At 39.3% G+C, this 9,353-nt stretch overlaps 1 pseudogene; it reads left to right on the forward strand.

Annotated features, from left to right (window-relative positions):
* On the forward strand, nucleotides 2,656-3,872 carry LOC104743962 (annotated as a pseudogene).

The raw sequence follows: 9,353 nt of genomic DNA on the forward strand, positions 1-9,353 counted from the left end.
TATGGGGTTTAAGCACAACCCCAAAACATTTAACATCATTGGAGAGGCTGGATACTTCTTCAGAGTATTTGATCTTGGAGAACATGCCGAACCTAACTGTTGGCCATATGTGTGCTCTTATGTTCCAAGTTCGGTCCAAATCAAGGAACCTGCACAAGGCAATAGCAAAAGACGTCAAAGCGAATTAGAAACACGTCGATTTGATCAAAACATGTTGAGACTTGCCGCTTTTGGGAAGGAAGTACTAGTTATCTAAGACCATCTCCAATGGTTTTCCCTATTTTTTTCTCTATAATAGAGGACCTCTATAATAGAGGTGAGTTTTACTCCAATGGTCCTCTATTCTCACCTCTAAAATAGAGATTGCTATTTTTTCCTCTATTTATAGAGGAACCTTTGTAAAAAAAAAATAGGATTCCTCTATAAATAGAGGAAAAAAATAGTAATCTCTATTTTAGAGGTGAAAATAGAGGACCATTGGAGTAAACATCCTCTAAACTCACCTCTATTATAAAGTTCCTCTATTATAGAGGTAAAAATAGAGGACCATTGGAGATGGCGAGATAGATGAGCCTAATTTATTATGTTACAAGACAGAATAACAAACGAGTCTATATATTTCATTTCTCAATTTAGAAAGCCTAATTTTGTGTAATATAAGTTTTTCTTATCTAATTTTTTGCTGCGCTTTCACTGAGACAGGTAAATCACGCAAAGCTAAACGACCCAATATTTTCAGTAATCTTATGTTTCCATTATATGTTCTCCTTCTCCATGTCTTGGAGACAAACTCTCTAATATGCATGGCCCATAATGGCATTGTTATTGAGATGTAGTCACTTGTAAAAAACTCCTTGTTGTTTTAGATTCTTAAGACGAAATACTCGTCGTTTTACAGTTGTTCTTCATCAAACTAAAGTCAGCTTGAGAGAGTAACCTACTTCAAATCAGTTTCTATGCGGTGTACGCGTAAGTGAGTAAAAAAACAAATATGAAACAGAACTTTGGATCAAATATCACGTTTGTGAATTCCGAAAATAGATAGAACAAAAAATAAATCCTCAAAACTCTAATCCAGAAGAGAAGACTTTAGAGTCAGATGGAAAAATTGGAGAGATTAAAGAAGAAACTTCTAATCTCTCTAATAACCCAAACCCTGATAATTCCCTCAGTAGCCACTGAACAAATTAAGTGTTTCCATCCGCACTCCAGTTCAAGCTCGTGCAGTAGATCACCTGCATTTTTCATTGTACATTAGAACATTCAATACTTACATACACTCAGAACAGAGAGTAGCCAACAAGTAGAGTCTAGACTGAAACAGTTACTTCAAACCCATATGGATTCACTTCAGACATCACAATCTAAAGGAATCAGTGAGCAGAGCTAATCTAAACCAGGTTAGATAATCTACAGTAAACTATACTCTCTTGCCCACAGGATGATAGTTCATCAATCAAATCAGAAATACAATTTTGAGAAACTAAACTACGCATGAGACCAATTGACAAAAACTAAACATTACTTTTGATTCAGCAACAACAAAACTTAGAGCTAAACAATTTACAATAAGATGATCACTATACAAAAAACAGAAGAGTTTATATCTTAGTCTCGTTTACCATAGTGTTAACAAAATAATAAAATAATATTTTACGCTCGTAGCACCGAATTAATAATAATTTAATTTTAAAAAGTTTAAATTCTTTAAAAAATAAAAAACCGGAGTAAATCAAGTAAAATTTGTAAATTTGAATGCTTGATAAATTAAGCTCCTTACTCATTCGTTTTTTGAACCATTTGTGTAACCATTGTTCTATTTTTCATGCGATGTGGGACATTGAGTAAATATTTTCTTTATTCATCGACGGAGTACTATATGTCCGTTTAAAAAAAAAAGTAAATCACATATCTTATGCAGAAAAAATTACAAAATTTATTAATTAAATATATTATATAATAATTCAAAATAATAAATATAAGATCAAATAAAAGTGAAAGGAGAATCATATATTTATGTTTGAATTAGGTACAAAGATTTCTGGAAATTAGATAAAATTTGGAAACTTTTTTTTCCACAAACTTTTCATGTAATTAAATATAACTACAAAAAGGTTAGATTGCCAAATGTACTTCAAGAGTATTAATATAGAATTGAAGATACTAAAATCAGAAAAATAAGGAATTTGTTATTCAAAATTAGATGGGATTCATTTTTTTATTTTCTTCATTACATGCTAAGATTAAAATTTTAACCTTATTAAATAATATCAAATCTAATAAATCTAAAAAAAAAATGAAAAATTAACATGTACAGAAAAAAAAGGATCAAACATGAAGATATATTTTTAAATTTAAATATTATGTAAAAGAATCTGAGAAATAAATAAGTCCTCCAAATTCTCTTGATAAATATCTATAGAAAATAATGTTTATAAGTATATTGATGGTGTTACATTACAAAAAAAAATAAAAATATTGATAAATTTTAATTGAACACTTTTTTGTCGGCGGTTGACACTTGTATCCACGAGAAATTCAGCTCAAGCCCACCATTGGCCTACCTTTGTTAAGTGGTTTGTGTCTTCGATATATTTACTTCTATCTATCCCTTAAATTACAACAAAAAAAAAATCCTAGTGACATTTTGAAACAATGACGACGATGATCTCTAATCTTCCAAGGGATTTGATAGAAGAGATTCTGTCTAGGGTTCCCTTGAAATCTATGAGAACACTGAGATTAACTTGCAAAAAGTGGGGAACTCTTTTAAGAAGTGAGAGCTTTACGAAATTGCACATTAGTAAAGCAACAACAAGAGAAGGGGAGTCTACAATGATCACGTTGATTAATAACCAACTTTATTTAACGAGCGTGGTGGTCAGAAACGACCATATACAGAGCCTAGAGGTAAACTTATGTCTGAGCGTCAAGTCGAGATATCTCAAGTCTTTTACTGTGAGGGTTTACTGTTGTGCATCTTGAACGTAACTACAGTTACTAGGTTTGTGGTTTGGAATCCGTATTTGGGGCAAACAAGGTGGATCAAACCCCGATATACTCATCGAAAGGACAAGTATGGTACGGATAGGTTTAATTACTCTCTCGGATACGTGAGTAAGAAATCATGTCGCAGCCACAAATTCTTGAGATTTATAGATTATCATAGGTATCAATACGTACACCAATTTTTTTGGTATGAAATCTACGATTTTGACTCTGATTTATGGACAACTCTTGATGTCACTCCACACTGGTTTATACCTTACAAGAATAGTGGCATTTCTCTCAAGGGAAACACATATTGGGCTGCTGAGAAAAGGAAAAACGACTACAACAAGTACTTGATCTGTTTTGATTTTACAAGAGAGAGATTTGGACCGCTTCTGCCTTTGCCGTTTAGCGTTAGAGATCATGCATATATGATCTTATCTTGTGTTAAAGAAGAGAAGCTTGCAGCTTTAATTCAGCGCCACGAGACACATGTATATGGATTTGAGATATGGACTACAACTAAGCTTGAAGACGAAATGGTGTCGTGGAGCTTGTTTTTGAGAATAAACACATGGGCAATACACGAGAGTTTCGTTATTGACGAGGAGAAGAAAATCACCATGGGGTTTAATAAAAGTCTTAGAACAATTAACATCATCGGAGAGGCTGGATACTTTAGAGAACTGGATCTTGGAGAACATGTTGAATATAATTGTTTGCCACATGTGTGCTCTTATGTTCCAAGTTCTGTCCAAATCAAGGAACTTGCACAAGGCAACAGCAAAAAACGTCAGAGTAATCTAGAAAATCGTCGATTTAAGCAAAACATGTCGAGACTTGTCGCATTTGAGAAGGCAGTATATTCCAAAAGGAGGTAGATATCATCAGCCTGATTTGTTATGTTACAACTTACTAAACAGAATAACAATAATGGGATATCAATCCCAAATCAATCATCATCATGTATATTAACTATAATTCATCCTCTTTGTAACTCTTTAGGAAAGTAAATATACGCTTCTAGCTATATATCTTTGTAATCGTCATTGTGAATAAGACATCACAAACTTCTTTGAACATTTTTTATCGATTTGTTCACGGTATCAGAGCTCTGAACATTTTTTTTCTCGTTTCTCCTTGTTTCTGTTTTCTCGATGGCTACTCCAACGAACTCGAACTCAACCGAAACTACGACAAACCCGACTATGGTGGAGACACGCCGTACGATCTCCCCTTACGATCTTACTGCGGCTGACAACCCCGGTGCTGTGAGCTCTCATCCCTTACTCAAGTGATCGAACTACGATGAATGGGCTTGTGGAATGAAAACTGCTCTTTCTTCCCGCAAGAAGTTTGGCTTTCTCGATGGCTCTATCGCTCGACCCAATGAAGGCTCTCCAGATCTCGATGATTGGTGGACAATTCAGGCGCTCCTTGTTTCCTGGATCAAGATGTCCATCGATCCGTCTCTTCGTTCTAGTATCTCCCACCGCGATGTTGCTAAGGATTTATGGGACACCTTGAAGAAACGATTTTCTGTTAATAATTGTCCTTGCATTCAACAGCTGAAGGCGGAGTTGGCCTACTGCAAGCAACGAGGTCTCGCCATTGAGGCTTACTTCGGCAAACTCAATAGGATTTGGGATAACATGGCTCACTATCGTCCCGTGCGCGTTTGCAAGTGTGGGAAGTGTGAGTGTGATAAGGTTCAAGAATTTCTTTCTGGTCTCGATGATAACTATCATACCGTGCGGTCTACTTTGGTCTCTCGTATGCCTCTTCAGCCCTTGGAGGAGGTGTACAACGTTGTTCGCCAAGAAGAAGATCTCAAGACTACTGCTCGTCTAACTGAACCTACGCCGGAAGTTGCTGCTCACGCGGTGCAGGTGAAGCCACGCTCGACTTCTTTTCGTAACAATGTTTCCGACCCCAATGTTGTGTGTAAGCATTGCAAACGCTCTGGTCATCCTTACGACAGTTGCTTTGCTGTTCTTGGCTATCCTGAATGGTGGGATGACCGACCAAGAAGCAGGACTATCACTAGTCGTGGTCGAGGAGGTGCTTCCTCTAGTCGTGGGCGTCACATTAATTATGCCAATGCTGTTCATGTCCCTCCCACACCAAACTCTCACTAGGCGAATTACACAATCACGGATGCTGATCGCAATGGTGTAAGTGGTCTCAATGATGATCAGTGGTGTATGTTGATAAATCTCTTGAATGGGGGCTCCAACACAAACACTGAAAAACTCTCCGGTAAGTCATGTGTTTCTTCTTGGATTTTAGACTCTGGTGCGTCTCATCACTTAACAGGAAATTTTGAGCTTTTAACGGCTGTTCGCGATATGCCTCCTGTTCTTGTTATCTTGGTTGATGGTCGCGAAAGGGTTTCTACAAAAGAAGGCACTGTTGTCTTAGGGTCCAATCTGGGTTTGAAATCAGTCTATTTCGTTGAAGCGCTAACCACTGATCTGATTGTAGTAGGATAGTTAATGGATGAGAACCATTGTGTGCTTCAACTCGCTGATCACTTTCTTGTCATTCAGGACCGCGCTTCGAGGACAGTGATTGGAGCGGGTAAGCGGGACTCCGGAACCTTCTACTTTCACAGAACTGAGCTTGTTGCAGCGGTTCGGACTCGTGAGGATACGTCCTATGAGTTGTGGCATCATCGCTTGGGACATCCTTCTCCTCAAGTTGTTGGTTCTCTTAAAAATATTTCAGTTTCTGTTCCTTCTGATATTTCGAATAAGGCGTGTGATGTTTGTCTCCGCGCTAAGCAAACACGATCTCCATTTCCGTCTAGCATCAATAAAACTACAAGAGTTTTTGAGTTAATTCATTCCGATTTATGGGGTCCTTATCGTTCTGCTTCACATTGTGGTGCACGTTATTTTTTAACGATTGTCGATGACTACTTACGCAGCGTATGGATTTATCTCTTAACTGACAAAAATGAAGCACCAATCCGTTTGAAAAATTTCTTAGCCATGATTAAAAATCAGTTTAACACCACCGTTCAACGCTTCCGTAGTGATAACGGCACCGAATTTATGACTCTGACGAATTACTTTCAGCAAGAGGGGGTTCTTCATGAGACCTCTTGTGTAGGTACTCCTCAGCAAAACGGAAGAGCTGAACGTAAACATAGGCATATCTTGAATGTCGCAAGAGCTTTGCGTTTTCAAGCCAATCTACCGATCGAGTTTTGGGGAGAGTGCATCCTTACAGCGGGTTATTTAATTAAACGTACATCATCATCGATTCTCCATGGCTTAACACCATACGAAACGCATTATGACAAAGCTCCAGATTATGCGCATCTCCGTGTGTTTGGTAGCTTGTGCTACGCTCATAATCAGTTTCATCGTGGAGATAAGTTTGCATCTCGTGGTCTGAAATGTGTTTTTGTGGGCTATCCATATGGTAAAAAGGGTTGGCGATTATTTGATTTGGAGAAGCAAGATTTCTTTGTTTCTCGCGATGTGGTCTTCTACAAAGATCAATTCCCGTTTCAGTCATCTTCCTTTAGCTCTGTTCCGCCTATTGCACACGAGGATGATGAAGCTTTATGGGCTTCACTTGGTTTGGGTCCAATACCAGATTTTGAGGAAAGGCCCATTAACAACAATGTTTCTTCTACAAGCCCAATGGACTCATCTTCTCCATTACCGTCTCCACCAACCGACGACAACTCTCTCTCAACACCGATCTCGTCTCCATCTTCACCGACTATTCCTTCTCCTTCTCCGACTATCTCCACTGAGTCATCGATTTCCGATACATCTTCTGCCTCTCAATCACCCGCTGCACCATCTCCTTCTTCGTCCTCTCTGATTGTGAATTCTCCTGCTTTATCACCAACTTCTTCGGTGGCTATTCCTCCACCACCGGAGGAGTTTGGTCGCGGCCAGCGAGCAAAGCATCCATCTGTCAAGCTTAAATATTTTGTTGTCAACACAGCTCAAACCAGACTCTTAACGAAAATTGGTATGCCACTATATTCGGTTGCCAATTATGTCTCTTGTACTCATTTTTCCGAGACCCATCGAGCATACCTTGCCGCGATCACCACCAACTTCGAACAAAAATCTTTCAAAACAGCGTTTGCGGATAAGCGTTGGCGAATGGCAATGGGCTCTGAGGTCAGTGCACTTGAAGAAAATGCCACTTGGAATCTTGAGGAGTTACCACCGGGAAAGATGGCTATTGGTAGCAAGTGGGTCTACAGAATCAAGTACAATTCCGATGGCACCATTGAACGCTACAAAGCTCGCTTGGTAGCTCTAGACAATAAGCAGGTCGTTGGTGAAGACTATGGGGATACATTCGCTCTTGTTGCCAAAATGGGTACTGTCAGTTTATTTCTCAAGGTTGCTGCTAGGAATGCTTGGCCTGTTTATCAGATGGATGTCCACAACGCCATCCTCCACGGTGACCTCCAAGAAGAAGTCTACATGAAACTTCCTCCAGGTTTTTATCCCAAAGATGAGACAAAGGTATGCCGATTACGAAAATCTATTTATGGTTTAAAGCAGGCTCCGAGATGCTGGTTTTCAAAGCTTTCCAACGCTCTTCGTGATTATGGCTTTTGTCAAATACATGCTGATTATTCCTTGTTCACCTTTGATCGAAATGGGGTTCACATCCGCCTGCTCATCTATATTGATGACATGATTCATACTGGCAACAATGAAAGAGCTTTGGTGCAGTTTAAGTCTTATCTCTCTTCTTGTTTCAAAATGAAAGATCTAGGAACTTTGAAATATTTTCTACTGGATTCTATCTCAGTCAACGAAAGTTTGCACTAGATATTCTCACGGAGACAGGGCTTTTAGCTGCAAAACCGGCTCCATTTCTGTTAGAACAAGATCATCAGCTGGCTCTCTCTACTTCTCCTATACTCTCGGATCCAACGCCATATCATCGGTTGATTGGTCGCATGATTTATTTGGCAACAACGAGACCGGATTTGACCTTCATAGTTGTAACATCCGCGAACCAAAATCCCGAAATCAANCAATAAGCAGGTCGTTGGTGAAGACTATGGGGATACATTCGCTCTTGTTGCCAAAATGGGTACTGTCAGTTTATTTCTCAAGGTTGCTGCTAGGAATGCTTGGCCTGTTTATCAGATGGATGTCCACAACGCCATCCTCCACGGTGACCTCCAAGAAGAAGTCTACATGAAACTTCCTCCAGGTTTTTATCCCAAAGATGAGACAAAGGTATGCCGATTACGAAAATCTATTTATGGTTTAAAGCAGGCTCCGAGATGCTGGTTTTCAAAGCTTTCCAACGCTCTTCGTGATTATGGCTTTTGTCAAATACATGCTGATTATTCCTTGTTCACCTTTGATCGAAATGGGGTTCACATCCGCCTGCTCATCTATATTGATGACATGATTCATACTGGCAACAATGAAAGAGCTTTGGTGCAGTTTAAGTCTTATCTCTCTTCTTGTTTCAAAATGAAAGATCTAGGAACTTTGAAATATTTTCTACTGGATTCTATCTCAGTCAACGAAAGTTTGCACTAGATATTCTCACGGAGACAGGGCTTTTAGCTGCAAAACCGGCTCCATTTCTGTTAGAACAAGATCATCAGCTGGCTCTCTCTACTTCTCCTATACTCTCGGATCCAACGCCATATCATCGGTTGATTGGTCGCATGATTTATTTGGCAACAACGAGACCGGATTTGACCTTCATAGTTGTAACATCCGCGAACCAAAATCCCGAAATCAACGGTCGATGCATATCTTGCGTCGGTCGATGCAAGTGCGAGGACGGCGCGTAAAACTCTAGGGTTTTCGTGTTATGTCGAGCATGCGTTGGTCGATGCGGATTGGGTGTCGGTCGATGCACGTGTAACTTGCATTGGTCGATGCAACTTCTGTGTCGGTCGATGCATCCCCATGTGGTGTCGGTCGATGCATGTTGGTGGCGGTCGATGCAGAGTCCTGGTTTGTTATTTGTTGTTTGTTGATTGTTGTTTGATGGTTAGAGATGACTCTATTGCTTGTGTGTATAGCCCAGTAGATGGGAGGATTGCCTTAATGAGTGTTTATTAAATACTCATTCATTGCAATATGTGTTTGTGAGGCAGGTAAAGGCAAAGTGTGATCGTGGAATCAAGGCAATGAAGAGGAGGATGTTCTAGTGGTTCGCTTGGTTGTCTGGCTTTGCTAGGTTGCTAGAGTAGGGTCATTAAAAACATTGTTAGGTTGCTGGTTCTATGTTCTCTGTTATTTGGATATTGGTTATGTTGAATATTGGTTATTTATATTTATTGGATATTTATTGGTATTGTTTTCCGCTGTTGATTGTGATTGTGGTTAGGTGGCTAGTGTGTATGG

Source organism: Camelina sativa, chromosome 14, assembly GCF_000633955.1.
Source record: "Camelina sativa cultivar DH55 chromosome 14, Cs, whole genome shotgun sequence".
NCBI lineage: Eukaryota > Viridiplantae > Streptophyta > Magnoliopsida > Brassicales > Brassicaceae > Camelina > Camelina sativa.